Raw genomic sequence first — 17,094 nt, forward strand, 5'->3', positions numbered from 1 at the left:
CCATCTGTCAATCAAATACAGCAGCCAAATAGAAAGCTGCCCAGTGATCAGCAGGCCCTTTATGACATCACAAACAGACCCACAGAACTATCTGTGCATGTCTAATGGCTGGCTGTCAGTTGGGTGGGTGGGTGGCAGAGGGAGGGGATGTCTGTCTCGTTTCTCCTGAAAATTGCGCTTTTTCTGCGTTTACGGGAAAAGTTGAGGTCCGACGCGCAAATGTGGGGTATCGTAGAAATCACCTTTTAAAGACGCACATTTCTGGCCCCCCAAAAATGGGCATTTCAAATGAGAAACGAGTCCAATGAACAAAATAGGGTTAATAAGTATGTATTTCAGGGGTGAGTTAGCAGGTTATTGGGGAAGTAAGTCCTGATATTTTTGGAGGTTGCAAGGGCCACTACACCATTCAAAATAGGCAGGCTTTAGCATATGCAGTTAGGCCCCGTAGGATGATTTTAGCTAAAAAGTGCCCCAAACACTCAAACGGGCTTGTATCTGGGAAGGCAAAATATGAGAAACATGACTTAGACAGCAAATGATACACTGTTTGCCATGTTTCCAAATTTTTATGCACAGTGGTTACAGCATGAAGCGAATGCATGTGAATATACAAAGGTGCATTGCATTTAACAAGTCCACTGAGTGTCCCAAAATGGCTGGCCTGCCTGCTTTCATCCATCAATTGTTCTAAATTTTTCATTACCCAATGAGCTGAGGTGGAGTCTTAGCCAGTGGTACCATCAGGGAGGTGTGTAAAACACTTTAGGCTAGACAGCCAATCAGCTGCCAGCTTCCATCTGTCAATCAAATACAGCAACCAATCAGAAAGCTGCCTATTGATCAGCAGGCCCTTTATGACATCACAGACAGACCCTCAAAACTATCTGTGCATGTCTAATGGCTGGCTGTCAGTTGGGCGGGTGGGTGGCAGAGGGAGGGGATGTCTGTCTCGTTTCTCCTGAAAATTGCAGTTTTTCTGCGTTTACGGGAAAAGTTGAGGTCCGACGCGCAAAAGTGGGGTATCGTAGAAATCACCTTTTAAATTCGCACATTTCCAGCCCCCCAAAAATGGGCATTTCAAATGAGAAATGAGTCCAATGAACGAAATAGAGTGAATAAGTATGTATTTCAGGGGTGAGTTAGCAGGTTATTGGGGAAGTAAGTCCTGATATTTTTGGAGGTTGCAGGGGCCACTACACCATTTAAAATAGGCAGGTTTTAGCATATGCAGTTAGGCCCTGTAGAATGATTTTAGCTAAAAAGTGCCCCAAACACTCAAATGGGCTTGTATCTGGGAAAGGAAAAAATGGGAAACATGACTTAGACACCAAATGATACACTGTATGCCATGTTTCCAAATTTTTATGCACAGCGGTTACAGCATGAAGCGAATGCATGTGAATATACAAAGGTGCATTTCATTAAACAAGTCCAATGAGCATCCCAAAATGGCCGGCCTGCCTGCTTTCATCCATCAATTGTTCTAAATTTTTCATTTCCCAACGAGCTGAGGTGGAGTCTTAGCCAGTGGTACCATCAGGGAGGTGTGTAAAGCACTTTAGGCTAGACAGCCAATCAGCTGCCAGCTTCCATTCTTCAATCAAATACAGCAGCCAATCAGAAAGCTGCCCATTGATCAGTAGGCCCTTTATGACATCACAGACAGACCCTCAGAACTATCTGTGCATGTCTAATGACGTGCTGTCAGTTTGGCGTGTGGGTGGCAGAGGGAGGGGATGTCTGTCTCGTTTCTCCTGAAAATTGCGCTTTTTCTGCGTTTACGGGAAAAGTTGAGGTCCGACGCGCAAAAGTGGGGTATCGTAGAAATCACCTTTTAAAGACGCACATTTCTGCCCCCCCAAAAATGGGCATTTCAAATGAGAAATGAGTCCAATGAACAAAATAGGGTGAATAAGTATGTATTTCAGGGGTGAGTTAGCAGGTTATTGGGGAAGTAAGTCTTGATATTTTTGGAGGTTGCAGGGGCCACTACACCATTCAAAATAGGCAGGGTTTAGCATATGCAGTTAGGCCCCGTAGGTTGATTTTAGCTAAAAAGTGCCCCAAACACTCAAACGGGCTTGTATCTGGGAAGGAAAAATATGGGAAACATGACTTAGACAGCAAATGATACACTGTTTGCCATGTTTCCAAATTTTTATGCACAGTGGTTACAGCATGAAGCGAATGCATGTGAATATACAAAGGTGCATTTCATTAAACAAGTCCAATGAGCGTCCCAAAATGGCCGGCCTGCCTGCTTTCATCCATCAATTGTTCTAAATTTTTCATTACCCAATGAGCTGAGGTGGAGTCTTAGCCAGTGGTACCATCAGGGAGGTGTGTAAAGCACTTTAGGCTAGACAGCCAATCAGCTGCCAGCTTCCATCTGTCAATCAAATACAGCAGCCAAATAGAAAGCTGCCCAGTGATCAGCAGGCCCTTTATGACATCACAAACAGACCCACAGAACTATCTGTGCATGTCTAATGGCTGGCTGTCAGTTGGGTGGGTGGGTGGCAGAGGGAGGGGATGTCTGTCTCGTTTCTCCTGAAAATTGCGCTTTTTCTGCGTTTACGGGAAAAGTTGAGGTCCGACGCGCAAATGTGGGGTATCGTAGAAATCACCTTTTAAAGACGCACATTTCTGGCCCCCCAAAAATGGGCATTTCAAATGAGAAACGAGTCCAATGAACAAAATAGGGTTAATAAGTATGTATTTCAGGGGTGAGTTAGCAGGTTATTGGGGAAGTAAGTCCTGATATTTTTGGAGGTTGCAAGGGCCACTACACCATTCAAAATAGGCAGGCTTTAGCATATGCAGTTAGGCCCCGTAGGATGATTTTAGCTAAAAAGTGCCCCAAACACTCAAACAGGCTTGTATCTGGGAAGGCAAAATATGAGAAACATGACTTAGACAGCAAATGATACACTGTTTGCCATGTTTCCAAATTTTTATGCACAGTGGTTACAGCATGAAGCGAATGCATGTGAATATACAAAGGTGCATTGCATTAAACAAGTCCACTGAGTGTCCCAAAATGGCTGGCCTGCCTGCTTTCATCCATCAATTGTTCTAAATTTTTCATTACCCAATGAGCTGAGGTGGAGTCTTAGCCAGTGGTACCATCAGGGAGGTGTGTAAAACACTTTAGGCTAGACAGCCAATCAGCTGCCAGCTTCCATCTGTCAATCAAATACAGCAACCAATCAGAAAGCTGCCTATTGATCAGCAGGCCCTTTATGACATCACAGACAGACCCTCAAAACTATCTGTGCATGTCTAATGGCTGGCTGTCAGTTGGGCGGGTGGGTGGCAGAGGGAGGGGATGTCTGTCTCGTTTCTCCTGAAAATTGCAGTTTTTCTGCGTTTACGGGAAAAGTTGAGGTCCGACGCGCAAAAGTGGGGTATCGTAGAAATCACCTTTTAAATTCGCACATTTCCAGCCCCCCAAAAATGGGCATTTCAAATGAGAAATGAGTCCAATGAACAAAATAGAGTGAATAAGTATGTATTTCAGGGGTGAGTTAGCAGGTTATTGGGGAAGTAAGTCCTGATATTTTTGGAGGTTGCAGGGGCCACTACACCATTTAAAATAGGCAGGTTTTAGCATATGCAGTTAGGCCCTGTAGAATGATTTTAGCTAAAAAGTGCCCCAAACACTCAAATGGGCTTGTATCTGGGAAAGGAAAAAATGGGAAACATGACTTAGACACCAAATGATACACTGTATGCCATGTTTCCAAATTTTTATGCACAGCGGTTACAGCATGAAGCGAATGCATGTGAATATACAAAGGTGCATTTCATTAAACAAGTCCAATGAGCATCCCAAAATGGCCGGCCTGCCTGCTTTCATCCATCAATTGTTCTAAATTTTTCATTTCCCAACGAGCTGAGGTGGAGTCTTAGCCAGTGGTACCATCAGGGAGGTGTGTAAAGCACTTTAGGCTAGACAGCCAATCAGCTGCCAGCTTCCATTCTTCAATCAAATACAGCAGCCAATCAGAAAGCTGCCCATTGATCAGTAGGCCCTTTATGACATCACAGACAGACCCTCAGAACTATCTGTGCATGTCTAATGACGTGCTGTCAGTTTGGCGTGTGGGTGGCAGAGGGAGGGGATGTCTGTCTCGTTTCTCCTGAAAATTGCGCTTTTTCTGCGTTTACGGGAAAAGTTGAGGTCCGACGCGCAAAAGTGGGGTATCGTAGAAATCACCTTTTAAAGACGCACATTTCTGCCCCCCCAAAAATGGGCATTTCAAATGAGAAATGAGTCCAATGAACAAAATAGGGTGAATAAGTATGTATTTCAGGGGTGAGTTAGCAGGTTATTGGGGAAGTATGTCCTGATATTTTTGGAGGTTGCAGGGGCTACTACACCATTCAAAATAGGCAGGCTTTAGCATATGCAGTTAGGCCCCGTAGGATGATTTTAGCTAAAAAGTGCCCCAAACACTCAAACGGGCTTGTATCTGGGAAGGGAAAATATGGGAAACATGACTTAGACAGCAAATGATACACTGTTTGCCATGTTTCCAAATTTTTATGCAAAGTGGTTACAGCATGAAGCGAATGCATGTGAATATACAAAGGTGCATTGCATTAAACAAGTCCACTGAGTGTCCCAAAATGGCCTACCTGCCTGCTTTCATCACTCAATTGTTCTAAATTTTTCATTACCCAATGAGCTGAGGTGGAGTCTTAGCCAGTGGTACCATCAGGGAGGTGTGTAAAGCACTTTAGGCTAGACAGCCAATCAGCTGCCAGCTTCCATCTGTCAATCAAATACAGCAGCCAATCAGAAAGCTGCCCATTGATTTGCAGGCCCTTTATGACATCACAGAAAGACCCTCAGAACTTCCTGTGCATGTCTAATGGCTGGCTGTCAGTTGGGCGGGTGGGTGGCAGAGGGAGGGGATGTCTGTCTCGTTTCTCCCTAAAATTGCGTTTTTTCTGCGTTTACGGGAAAAGTTGAGGTCAGACGCGCAAAAGTGGGGTATCGTAGAAATCACCTTTTAAAGACGCACATTTCTGCCCCCCCAAAAATGGGCATTTCAAATGAGAAATGAGTCCAATGAACAAAATAGGGTGAATAAGTATGTATTTCAGGGGTGAGTTAGCAGGTTATTGGGGAAGTAAGTCCTGATATTTTTGGAGGTTGCAGGGGCCACTACACCATTCAAAATAGGCAGGCTTTAGCATATGCAGTTAGGCCCCGTAGGTTGATTTTAGCTAAAAAGTGCCCCAAACACTCAAACGGGCTTGTATCTGGGAAGGGAAAATATGGGAAACATGACTTAGACAGCAAATGATACACTGTATGCCATGTTTCCAAATTTTTATGCACAGTAGTTACAGCATGAAGCGAATGCATGTGAATATACAAAGGTGCATTTCATTAAACAAGACCAATGAGCATCCCAAAATGGCCGGCCTGCCTGCTTTCATCCATCAATTGTTCTAATTTTTTCATTTCCCAACGAGCTGAGGTGGAGTCTTAGCCAGTGGTACCATCAGGGAGGTGTGTAAAGCACTTTAGGCTAGACAGCCAATCAGCTGCCAGCTTCCATTCTTCAATCAAATACAGCAGCCAATCAGAAAGCTGCCCATTGATCAGTAGGCCCTTTATGACATCACAGACAGACCCTCAGAACTATCTGTGCATGTCTAATGGCGGGCTGTCAGTTGGGCGGGTGGGTGGCAGAGGGAGGGGATGTCTGTCTCGTTTCTCCTGAAAATTGCGCTTTTTCTGCGTTTACGGGAAAAGTTGAGGTCCGACGCGCAAAAGTGGGGTATCGTAGAAATCACCTTTTAAAGACGCACATTTCTGCCCCCCCAAAAATGGGCATTTCAAATGAGAAATGAGTCCAATGAACAAAATAGGGTGAATAAGTATGTATTTCAGGGGTGAGTTAGCAGGTTATTGGGGAAGTATGTCCTGATATTTTTGTAGGTTGCAGGGGCCACTACACCATTCAAAATAGGCAGGCTTTAGCATATGCAGTTAGGCCCCGTAGGATGATTTTAGCTAAAAAGTGCCCCAAACACTCAAACGGGCTTGTATCTGGGAAGGGAAAATATGGGAAACATGACTTAGACAGCAAATGATACACTAATTGTCATGTTTCCAAATTTTTATGCACAGTGGTTACAGCATGAAGCGAATGCATGTGAATATACAAAGGTGCATTGCATTAAACAAGTCCACTGAGTGTCCCAAAATGGCCTACCTGCCTGCTTTCATCCATCAATTGTTCTAAATTTTTCATTACCCAATGAGCTGAGGTGGAGTCTTAGCCAGTGGTACCATCAGGGAGGTGTGTAAAGCACTTTAGGCTAGACAGCCAATCAGCTGCCAGCTTCCATCTGTCAATCAAATACAGCTGCCAATCAGAAAGCTGCCCATTGATCAGCAGGCCCTTTATGACATCACAGAAAGACCCTCAGAACTATCTGTGCATGTCTAATGGCTGGCTGTCAGTTGGGCGGGTGGGTGGCAGAGGGAGGGGATGTCTGTCTCGTTTCTCCCTAAAATTACGTTTTTTCTGCGTTTACGGGAAAAGTTGAGGTCCGACGCGCAAAAGTGGGGTATCGTAGAAATCACCTTTTAAAGACGCACATTTCTGCCCCCCCAAAAATGGGCATTTTAAATGAGAAATGAGTCCAATGAACAAAATAGGGTGAATAAGTATGTATTTCAGGGGTGAGTTAGCAGATTATTGGGGAAGTAAGTCCTGATATTTTTGGAGGTTGCAGGGGCCACTACACCATTCAAAATAGGCAGGTTTTAGCATATGCAGTTAGGCCCCGTAGGATGATTTTAGCTAAAAATTGCCCCAAACACTCAAACGGGCTTGCATCTGGGAAGGGAAAATATGGGAAACATGACTTAGACACCGAAAGATACACTTAATGCCATGTTTCCAAATTTTTATGCACAGTGGTTACAGCATGAAGCGAATGCATGTGAATATACAAAGGTGCATTGCATTAAACAAGTCCACTGAGTGTCCCAAAATTGCCGGCCTGCCTGCTTTCATCCATCAATTGTTCTAAATTTTTCATTACCCAATGAGCTGAGGTGGAGTCTTAGCCACTGGTACCATCAGGGAGGTGTGTAAAGCACTTTAGGCTAGACAGCCAATCAGCTGCCAGCTTCCATCTGTCAATCAAATACAGCAGCCAATCAGAAAGCTGCCCATTGATCAGCAGGCCCTTTATGACATCACAAACAGACCCTCAGAACTATCTGTGCATGTCTAATGGCTGGCTGTCAGTTGGGCGGGTGGGTGGCAGAGGGAGGGGATGTCTGTCTCGTTTCTCCTGAAAATTGCGGTTTTTCTGCGTTTACGGGAAAAGTTGAGGTCCGACGCACAAAAGTGGGGTATCGTAGAAATCACATTTTAAAGACGCACATTTCTGGCCCCCCAAAAATGGGCATTTCAAATGAGAAATGAGTCCAATGAACAAAATAGGGTGAATAAGTATGTATTTCAGGGGTGAGTTAGCAGATTATTGGGGAAGTAAGTCCTGATATTTTTGGAGGTTGCAGGGGCCACTACACCATTCAAAAAAGGCAGGTTTTAGCATATGCAGTTAGGCCCCGTAGGATGATTTTAGCTAAAAAGTGCCCCAAACACTCAAACGGGCTTGTATCTGGGAAGGAAAAATATGGGAAACATGACTTAGACACCAAATGATACACTATATGCCATGTTTCCAATTTTTTATGCACAGTGGTTACAGCATGAAGCGAATGCATGTGAATATACAAAGGTGCATTGCATTAAACAAGTCCACTGAGTGTCCCAAAATGGCCGGCCTGCCTGCTTTCATCCATCAATTGTTCTAAATTTTTCATTACCCAATGAGCTGAGGTGGAGTCTTAGCCAGTGGTACCATCAGGGAGGTGTGTAAAGCACTTTAGGCTAGACAGCCAATCAGCTGCCAGCTTCCATCTGTCACTCAAATACAGCAGCCAATCAGAAAGCTGCCCATTGATCAGCAGGCCCTTTATGACATCACAAACAGACCCTCAGAACTATCTGTGCATGTCTAATGGCTGGCTGTCAGTTGGGCGGGTGGGTGGCAGAGGGAGGGGATGTCTGTCTCGTTTCTCCTGAAAATTGCAGTTTTTCTGCGTTTACGGGAAAAGTTGAGGTCCGACGCGCAAACGTGGGGTATCGTAGAAATCACCTTTTAAAGTCGCACATTTCCGGCCCCCCAAAAATGGGCATTTCAAATGAGAAATGAGTCCAATGAACAAAATAGGGTGAATAAGTATGTATTTCAGGGGTGATTTAGCAGATTATTGGGGAAGTAAGTCCTGATATTTTTGGAGGTTGCAGGGGCCACTACACCATTTAAAATAGGCAGGTTTTAGCATATGCAGTTAGGCCCTGTAGGATGATTTTAGCTAAAAAGTGCCCCAAACACTCAAATGGGCTTGTATCTGGGAAGGGAAAAAATGGGAAACATGACTTAGACACCAAATGATACACTGTTTGCCATGTTTCCAAATTTTTATGCACAGCGGTTACAGCATGAAGCGAATGCATGTGAATATACAAAGGTGCATTGCATTAAACAAGTCCAATGAGCGTCCCAAAATGGCCGGCCTGCCTGCTTTCATCCATCAATTGTTCTAAATTTTTCATTTCCCAACGAGCTGAGGTGGAGTCTTAGCCAGTGGTACCATCAGGGAGGTGTGTAAAGCACTTTAGGCTAGACTGCCAATCAGCTGCCAGCTTCTATCTGTCAATCAAATACAGCAGCCAATCAGAAAGCTGCCCCTTAATCAGCAGGCCCTTTATGACATCACAGAAAGACCCTCAGAACTATCTGTGCATGTCTAATGGCTGGCTGTCAGTTGGGCGGGTGGGTGGCAGAGGGAGGGGATGTCTGTCTCGTTTCTCCTGAAAATTGCGTTTTTTCTGCGTTTACGGGAAAAGTTGAGGTCCGACGCGCAAAAGTGGGGTATCGTAGAAATGACCTTTTAAAGAAGCACATTTCTGGCCCACCAAAAATGGGCATTTCAAATGAGAAATGAGTCCAATGAACAAAATAGGGTGAATAAGTATGTATTTCAGGGGTGAGTTAGCAGGTTATTGGGGAAGTAAGTCCTGATATTTTTGGAGGTTGCAGGGGCCACTACACCATTCAAAATAGGCAGGGTTTAGCATATGCAGTTAGGCCCCGTAGGTTGATTTTAGCTAAAAAGTGCCACAAACACTCAAACGGGCTTGTATCTGGGAAGGGAAAATATGGGAAACATGACTTAGACAGCAAATGATACACTGTTTGCCATGTTTCCAAATTTTTATGCACAGTGGTTACAGCATGAAGCGAATGCATGTGAATATACAAAGGTGCATTGCATTAAACAAGTCCAATGAGTGTCCCAAAATGGCCGGCCTGCCTGCTTTCATCCATCAATTGTTCTAAATTTTTCATTACCCAATGAGCTGAGGTGGAGTCTTAGCCAGTGGTACCATCAGGGAGGTGTGTAAAGCACTTTAGGCTAGACAGCAAATCAGCTGCCAGCTTCCATCTGTCAATCAAATACAGCAGCCAATCAGAAAGCTGCCCATTGATCAGCAGGCCCATTATGACATCACAAACAGACCCTCAGAACTATCTGTGCATGTCTAATGGCTGGCTGTCAGTTGGATGGGTGGGTGGCAGAGGGAGGGGATGTCTGTCTCGTTTCTCCTGAAAATTGCGCTTTTTCTGCGTTTACGGGAAAAGTTGAGGGCCGACGCGCAAAAGTGGGGTATCGTAGAAATCACCTTTTAAAGACGCACATTTCTGGCCCCCCAAAAATGGGCATTTCAAATGAGAAATGAGTCCAATGAACAAAATAGGGTTAATAAGTATGTATATCAGGGGTGAGTTAGCAGGTTATTGGGGAAGTAAGTCCTGATATTTTTGGAGGTTGCAGGGGCCACTACACCATTCAAAATAGGCAGGCTTTAGCATATGCAGTTAGGCCCCGTAGGATGATTTTAGCTAAAAAGTGCCCCAAACACTCAAACGGGCTTGTATCTGGGAAGGCAAAATATGAGAAACATGACTTAGACAGCAAATGATACACTGTTTGCCATGTTTCCAAATTTTCATGCACAGTGGTTACAGCATGAAGCGAATGCATGTGAATATACAAAGGTGCATTGCATTAAACAAGTCCACTGAGTGTCCCAAAATGGCCGGCCTGCCTGCTTTCATCCATCAATTGTTCTAAATTTTTCATTACCCAATGAGCTGAGGTGGAGTCTTAGCCAGTGGTACCATCAGGGAGGTGTGTAAAGCACTTTAGGCTAGACAGCCAATCAGCTGCCAGCTTCCATCTGTCAATCAAATACAGCAACCAATCAGAAAGCTGCCTATTGATCAGCAGGCCCTTTATGACATCACAGACAGACCCTCAAAACTATCTGTGCATGTCTAATGGCTGGCTGTCAGTTGGGCGGGTGGGTGGCAGAGGGAGGGGATGTCTGTCTCGTTTCTCCTGAAAATTGCAGTTTTTCTGCGTTTACGGGAAAAGTTGAGGTCCGACGCGCAAAAGTGGGGTATCGTAGAAATCACCTTTTAAATTCGCACATTTCCAGCCCCCCAAAAATGGGCATTTCAAATGAGAAATGAGTCCAATGAACAAAATAGAGTGAATAAGTATGTATTTCAGGGGTGAGTTAGCAGGTTATTGGGGAAGTAAGTCCTGATATTTTTGGAGGTTGCAGGGGCCACTACACCATTTAAAATAGGCAGGTTTTAGCATATGCAGTTAGGCCCTGTAGAATGATTTTAGCTAAAAAGTGCCCCAAACACTCAAATGGGCTTGTATCTGGGAAAGGAAAAAATGGGAAACATGACTTAGACACCAAATGATACACTGTATGCCATGTTTCCAAATTTTTATGCACAGCGGTTACAGCATGAAGCGAATGCATGTGAATATACAAAGGTGCATTTCATTAAACAAGTCCAATGAGCATCCCAAAATGGCCGGCCTGCCTGCTTTCATCCATCAATTGTTCTAAATTTTTCATTTCCCAACGAGCTGAGGTGGAGTCTTAGCCAGTGGTACCATCAGGGAGGTGTGTAAAGCACTTTAGGCTAGACAGCCAATCAGCTGCCAGCTTCCATTCTTCAATCAAATACAGCAGCCAATCAGAAAGCTGCCCATTGATCAGTAGGCCCTTTATGACATCACAGACAGACCCTCAGAACTATCTGTGCATGTCTAATGACGTGCTGTCAGTTTGGCGGGTGGGTGGCAGAGGGAGGGGATGTCTGTCTCGTTTCTCCTGAAAATTGCGCTTTTTCTGCGTTTACGGGAAAAGTTGAGGTCCGACGCGCAAAAGTGGGGTATCGTAGAAATCACCTTTTAAAGACGCACATTTCTGCCCCCCCCCCCAAAAATGGGCATTTCAAATGAGAAATGAGTCCAATGAACAAAATAGGGTGAATAAGTATGTATTTCAGGGGTGAGTTAGCAGGTTATTGGGGAAGTATGTCCTGATATTTTTGGAGGTTGCAGGGGCCACTACACCATTCAAAATAGGCAGGCTTTAGCATATGCAGTTAGGCCCCGTAGGATGATTTTAGCTAAAAAGTGCCCCAAACACTCAAACGGGCTTGTATCTGGGAAGGGAAAATATGGGAAACATGACTTAGACAGCAAATGATACACTGTTTGCCATGTTTCCAAATTTTTATGCACAGTGGTTACAGCATGAAGCGAATGCATGTGAATATACAAAGGTGCATTGCATTAAACAAGTCCACTGAGTGTCCCAAAATGGCCTACCTGCCTGCTTTCATCACTCAATTGTTCTAAATTTTTCATTACCCAATGAGCTGAGGTGGAGTCTTAGCCAGTGGTACCATCAGGGAGGTGTGTAAAGCACTTTAGGCTAGACAGCCAATCAGCTGCCAGCTTCCATCTTTCAATCAAATACAGCAGCCAATCAGAAAGCTGCCCATTGATTTGCAGGCCCTTTATGACATCACAGAAAGACCCTCAGAACTACCTGTGCATGTCTAATGGCTGGCTGTCAGTTGGGCGGGTGGGTGGCAGAGGGAGGGGATGTCTGTCTCAATTCTCCCTAAAATTGCGTTTTTTCTGCGTTTACGGGAAAAGTTGAGGTCCGACGCGGAAAAGTGGGGTATCGTAGAAATCACCTTTTAAAGACGCACATTTCTGCCCCCCCAAAAATGGGCATTTCAAATGAGAAATGAGTCCAATGAACAAAATAGGGTGAATAAGTATGTATTTCAGGGGTGAGTTAGCAGGTTATTGGGGAAGTAAGTCCTGATATTTTTGGAGGTTGCAGGGGCCACTACACCATTCAAAATAGGCAGGCTTTAGCATATGCAGTTAGGCCCCGTAGGTTGATTTTAGCTAAAAAGTGCCCCAAACACTCAAACGGGCTTGTATCTGGGAAGGGAAAATATGGGAAACATGACTTAGACAGCAAATGATACACTGTATGCCATGTTTCCAAATTTTTATGCACAGTGGTTACAGCATGAAGCGAATGCATGTGAATATACAAAGGTGCATTTCATTAAACAAGACCAATGAGCATCCCAAAATGGCCGGCCTGCCTGCTTTCATCCATCAATTATTCTAAATTTTTCATTACCCAATGAGCTGATGTGGAGTCTTAGCCAGTGGTACCATCAGGGAGGTGTGTAAAGCACTTTAGGCTAGACAGCCAATCAGCTGCCAGCTTCCATCTGTCAATCAAATACAGCTGCCAATCAGAAAGCTGCCCATTGATCAGCAGGCCCTTTATGACATCACAGACAGACCCTCAGAACTATCTGTGCATGTCTAATGGCTGGCTGTCAGTTGGGCGGGTGGGTGGCAGAGGGAGGGGATGTCTGTCTCGTTTCTCCCTAAAATTACGGTTTTTCTGCGTTTACGGGAAAAGTTGAGGTCCGACGCGCAAAAGTGGGGTATCGTAGAAATCACCTTTTAAAGACGCACATTTCTGCCCCCCCAAAAATGGGCATTTTAAATGAGAAATGAGTCCAATGAACAAAATAGGGTGAATAAGTATGTATTTCAGGGGTGAGTTAGCAGGTTATTGCGGAAGTATGTCCTGATATTTTTGGAGGTTGCAGGGGCCACTACACCATTCAAAATAGGCAGGCTTTAGCATATGCAGTTAGGCCCCGTAGGTTGATTTTAGCTAAAAAGTGCCCCAAACACTCAAACGGGCTTGTATCTGGGAAGGGAAAATATGGGAAACATGACTTAGACAGCAAATGATACACTGTATGCCATGTTTCCAAATTTTTATGCACAGTGGTTACAGCATGAAGCGAATGCATGTGAATATACAAAGGTGCATTGCATTAAACAAGTCCAATGAGCGTCCCAAAATGGCCGGCCTGCCTGCTTTCATCAATCAATTGTTCTAAATTTTTCATTACCCAATGAGCTGAGGTGGAGTCTTAGCCAGTGGTACCATCAGAAGGAGGTGTGTAAAGCACTTTAGGCTAGACAGCCAATCAGCTGCCAGCTTCCATCTGTCAATCAAATACAGCAGCCAATCAGAAAGCTGCCCATTGATCAGCAGGCCCTTTATGACATCACAAACAGACCCTCAGAACTATCTGTGCATGTCTAATGGCTGGCTGTCAGTTGGGTGGGTGGGTGGCAGAGGGAGGGGATGTCTGTCTCGTTTCTCCTGAAAATTGCGCTTTTTCTGCGTTTACGGGAAAAGTTGAGGTCCGACGCGCAAAAGTGGGGTATCGTAGAAATCACCTTTTAAAGACGCACATTTCTGACCCCCCAAAAATGGGCATTTCAAATGAGAAATGAGTCCAATGAACAAAATAGGGTGAATAAGTATGTATTTCAGGGGTGAGTTAGCAGGTTATTGCGGAAGTAAGTCCTGATATTTTTGGAGGTTGCAGGGGCCACTACACCATTCTAAATAGGCAGGCTTTAGCATATGCAGTTAGGCCCCGTAGGTTGATTTTAGCTAAAAAGTGCCCCAAACACTCAAACGGGCTTGTATCTGGGAAGGGAAAATATGGGAAACATGACTTAGACAGCAAATGATACACTGTATGCCATGTTTCCAAATTTTTATGCACAGTGGTTACAGCATGAAGCGAATGCATGTGAATATACAAAGGTGCATTGCATTAAACAAGTCCAATGAGCGTCCCAAAATGGCCGGCCTGCCTGCTTTCATCAATCAATTGTTCTAAATTTTTCATTACCCAATGAGCTGAGGTGGAGTCTTAGCCAGTGGTACCATCAGAAGGAGGTGTGTAAAGCACTTTAGGCTAGACAGCCAATCAGCTGCCAGCTTCCATCTGTCAATCAAATACAGCAGCCAATCAGAAAGCTGCCCATTGATCAGCAGGCCCTTTATGACATCACAAACAGACCCTCAGAACTACCTGTGCATGTCTAATGGCTGGCTGTCAGTTGGGTGGGTGGGTGGCAGAGGGAGGGGATGTCTGTCTCGTTTCTCCTGAAAATTGCGCTTTTTCTGCGTTTACGGGAAAAGTTGAGGTCCGACGCGCAAAAGTGGGGTATCGTAGAAATCACCTTTTAAAGACGCACATTTCTGACCCCCCAAAAATGGGCATTTCAAATGAGAAATGAGTCCAATGAACAAAATAGGGTTAATAAGTATGTATTTCAGGGGTGAGTTAGCAGGTTATTGGGGAAGTAAGTCCTGATATTTTTGGAGGTTGCAGGGGCCACTACACCATTTAAAATAGGCAGGTTTTAGCATATGCAGTTAGGCCCTGTAGGATGATTTTAGCTAAAAAGTGCCCCAAACACTCAAATGGGCTTGTATCTGGGAAGGGAAAAAATGGGAAACATGACTTAGACACCAAATGATACACTGTTTGCCATGTTTCCAAATTTTTATGCACAGCGGTTACAGCATGAAGCGAATGCATGTTAATATACAAAGGTGCATTTCATTAAACAAGTCCAATGAGCATCCCAAAATGGCCGGCCTGCCTGCTTTCATCCATCAATTGTTCTAAATTTTTCATTTCCCAACGAGCTGAGGTGGAGTCTTAGCCAGTGGTACCATCAGGGAGGTGTGTAAAGCACTTTAGGCTAGACAGCCAATCAGCTGCCAGCTTCCATCTGTCAATCAAATACAGCAGCCAATCAGAAAGCTGCCCATTGATCAGCAGGCCCTTTATGACATCACAGACAGACCCTCAGAACTATCTGTGCATGTCTAATGGCGGTCTGTCAGTTGGGCGGGTGGGTGGCAGAGGGAGGGGATGTCTGTCTCGTTTCTCCTGAAAATTGCGCTTTTTCTGTGTTTACGTGAAAAGTTGAGGTCCGACGCGCAAAAGTGGGGTATCGTAGAAATCACCTTTTAAAGACGCACATTTCTGCCCCCCCCCCCCAAAAATGGGCATTTCAAATGAGAAATGAGTCCAATGAACAAAATAGGGTGAATAAGTATGTATTTCAGGGGTGAGTTAGCAGGTTATTGGGGAAGTAAGTCCTGATATTTTTGGAAGTTGCAGGGGCCACTACACCATTCAAAATAGGCAGGTTTTAGCATATGCAGTTAGGCCCTGTAGGATGATTTTAGCTAAAAAGTGCAGTAAACACTCAAATGGGCTTGTATCTGGGAAGGGAAAAAATGGGAAACATGACTTAGACACCAAATGATACACTGTTTGCCATGTTTCCAAATTTTTATGCACAGCGGTTACAGCATGAAGCGAATGCATGTTAATATACAAAGGTGCATTTCATTAAACAAGTCCAATGAGCATCCCAAAATGGCCGGCCTGCCTGCTTTCATCCATCAATTGTTCTAAATTTTTCATTTCCCAACGAGCTGAGGTGGAGTCTTAGCCAGTGGTACCATCAGGGAGGTGTGTAAAGCACTTTAGGCTAGACAGCCAATCAGCTGCCAGCTTCCATCTGTCAATCAAATACAGCAGCCAATCAGAAAGCTGCCCATTGATCAGCAGGCCCTTTATGACATCACAGACAGACCCTCAGAACTATCTGTGCATGTCTAATGGCGGGCTGTCAGTTGGGCGGGTGGGTGGCAGAGGGAGGGGATGTCTGTCTCGTTTCTCCCTAAAATTGCGGTTTTTCTGCGTTTACGGGAAAAGTTGAGGCCCGACGCGCAAAAGTGGGGTATCGTAGAAATCACCTTTTAAAGACGCACATTTCTGGCCCCCCCAAAAATGGGCAGTTCAAATGAGAAATGAGTCCAATGAACAAAATAGGGTGAATAAGTATGTATTTCAGGGGTGAGTTAGCAGGTTATTGGGGAAGTAAGTCCTGATATTTTTGGAGGTTGCAGGGGCCACTACACCATTCAAAATAGGCAGGCTTTAGCATATGCAGTTAGGCCCCGTAGGATGATATTAGCTAAAAAGTGCCCCAAACACTCAAACGGGCTTGCATCTGGGAAGGGAAAATATGGGAAACATGACTTAGACACCAAAAGATACACTATATGCAATGTTTCCAAATTTTTATGCACAGTGGTTACAGCATGAAGCGAATGCATGTGAATATACAAAGGTGCATTGCATTAAACAAGTCCACTGAGTGTCCCAAAATTGCCGGCCTGCCTGCTTTCATCCATCAATTGTTCTAAATTTTTCATTACCCAATGAGCTGAGGTGGAGTCTTAGCCACTGGTACCATCAGGGAGGTGTGTAAAGCACTTTAGGCTAGACAGCCAATCAGCTGCCAGCTTCCATCTGTCAATCAAATACAGCAACCAATCAGAAAGCTGCCCATTGATCAGCAGGCCCTTTATGACATCACAGACATACCCTCAGAACTATCTGTGCATGTCTAATGGCTGGCTGTCAGTTGGGCGGGTGGGTGGCAGAGGGAGGGGATGTCTGTCTCGTTTCTCCTGAAAATTGCAGTTTTTCTGCGTTTACGGGAAAAGTTGAGGTCCGACGCGCAAAAGTGGGGTATCGTAGAAATCACCTTTTAAAGTCGCACATTTCCAGCCCCCCAAAAATGGGCATTTCAAATGAGAAATGAGTCCAATGAACAAAATAGGGTTAATAAGTATGTATTTCAGGGGTGAGTTAGCAGGTTATTGGGGA

The sequence above is a fragment of the Crinia signifera genome, chromosome 5 (assembly GCF_055691185.1).
Source record: "Crinia signifera chromosome 5, ASM5569118v1, whole genome shotgun sequence".
NCBI classification, from domain to species: Eukaryota; Metazoa; Chordata; class Amphibia; order Anura; family Myobatrachidae; genus Crinia; species Crinia signifera.